We start from the raw sequence: 2,158 nt of genomic DNA, 5'->3' as shown, positions 1-2,158 counted from the left end.
AAACCTTTTAAAACAGAAGACTTAAAATCCTATACATTTAAAAAGAGAAACAAAAATGTTCTAGAAGATGTACTAAATAGTTGATTTCTCACATTATGAAGGAACTGTCCTGCCCTCAAAACTTCTCCATGTCCATATAATTCACAAGCACACAAAATTTTCAGGATAAAAAAATGAGCATCTCTGGTTACCCAACCATATGTCTTATAGAGCAAACAGGAAAAATGGAGAAAGAAGACAGATATTTCCAAATTGAATCAACTTACTTACAAACATATTCTTTAAAATATCTGTAAAGTTGCCTCAAGGCAAAATAATCAGATTAAACAACTGGCTTTTAACCACAGCGTGTTAAGCAAATCATAGAGCCACCAGGATGATGTCTTCGGGTTGCCACCCAGGTACTATCACATACAGATGGGAAAAAAAAAAAAACAGCCACCAATAGGAAGGAATTTGGGTGCTCAATTTGTCAGCTCATATACTAAAATTGAAATGATACTGAGTAAATTAGCATGGCCTCTACACAAGGATCACATAAAATTTTGTGAAGCATTACATCTTTTGGGGATTGGATAGTTACTGTTTAATGGGTATGAAGTTTCAGTTTTGCAAGATGAGAAAGTTCTAGAGATGGATGTTGGTCATGGCTGCACAACAATATGAATGTGTACTTACTGCCACTGAACTATACATTTAACAGTTCAAATGGTAAATGTTATGATACTGTGCAAGGTGTCAGAATTGAAATGGAGTAGCTTGTACCAAACTCCAACAAAATAAATAAATAAAGCCCGGAGGTTGAGAAGGGAGAACTCTCATATACACACGACTGTGAAAAAAAATCTATTACAAAGACCCTAAAGGGCTCTTACGCATGTATGCCTACAACAAGAACATTTGCCAAGGACTTTATAAACTGCAGTTTGCATCATGAGTCACAAGGACAGCTAGCTGGATGCACGAGAATACTTGTGTGACACACTGTCTCCACTAATGAACTGACATCAACTCCTGCAATAAGGCCCTGTGCCCAGTGTTCTTTGTTTTAAAACAAATTACATGTACTTTTTTCTTTTGCCTTTAAAAGCTTCCCCTTGCCTTGTCCCTCTAGATATACTTATGATCCTCATAGCCCTTAGAGCCTAGATTTGCAAATCCTCTGCACATTCCTGAATAAACTCATTACCTTTAGGGAATCTCTGTGTTTCTTAGGTTGACAATATATATTTTTTACCACAATAATACAATTTTAAAAAAGGATTTGGGAAATATGAAAATGGTTCAATTCTTCCCAAAATGACTTTTCTAACTTAATTTCAGGTTTGTGAAATTTTTGTTTTCATTATTTACTTCCTTGAGTTAAAAAAAAAAAAATCTAGCTTGCTCTTTTTTAGTTAAACATATTTGGAGACTATTACAGATTCATATGCAGCTGTGAGAAATAATATGGAGAGATCTCATGTACACATTGACCAATTTCCCCAGTAATAACAACTTGGAAAACCATTGTACAATACTACCACCCACTACACTAAAATCTATATTCAAAATATGGAACATTTTCATCACATGAGGATCCTTCATTCACCTTTTTATTCCCATAGCCATTTCCCTCTTAGTCCTGCCCTCTGCTTAACCCCTGGCAGTCACCAATCTCTTCTCCATCTCTATAATTTTGTCATTTCAAGAATATCATATAAGTATAATCATATAGTATGGAAACTTTTGGAATTGTCTTCTTTATTATTCAGCATGATTATCTGGAAATTCATCCAGGCTGTTGTGTGTATCAATATTTGGTTTCTTTTTACTGCAGAGTAGTATTCCATGATATGGATGTATCACAGTTGGTTTAACTATTCACTTATTGAAGAATATATACATAGTTTCCAAATTTGGAACTATTATGAATAAAGCTGCTATAAACATTCATGTACAGGTGTTTGTGTAAGCAACATTTTTGTTTTTTCTAGCATAAATGCCCTGGAATGCACTTGCTGAGTCATATGGTAGTTGTATATTTAGTTTTATAAGACACTGACAAACTGTTTTGCAGAGTAACTGTACCTTTCACATTCCAAGCAGCAATGAATGGGAGATCCATTTGTCTGCATTCTTGTCAGCATGCAATGTTGTCCCTTCTTCAATTAATTAC

General features: G+C 34.6%; 1 non-coding gene across 1 annotated transcript; it reads left to right on the top strand.

Moving 5' to 3' along the window:
• The first annotated feature begins 460 nt into the window (after positions 1 to 460).
• On the top strand, positions 461 to 567 carry LOC112632231. The gene has a single exon (XR_003121300.1). It is a non-coding gene; the product is annotated as a U6 spliceosomal RNA (small nuclear RNA).
• The last annotated feature ends 1,591 nt before the right edge of the window (positions 568 to 2,158 follow it).

Source organism: Theropithecus gelada, chromosome 9, assembly GCF_003255815.1.
Source record: "Theropithecus gelada isolate Dixy chromosome 9, Tgel_1.0, whole genome shotgun sequence".
In the NCBI taxonomy this organism is placed as follows: domain Eukaryota; kingdom Metazoa; phylum Chordata; class Mammalia; order Primates; family Cercopithecidae; genus Theropithecus; species Theropithecus gelada.
Note: the sequence above shows the minus strand (reverse complement) of the source record. Positions and strands in the feature narration are given on the sequence as shown.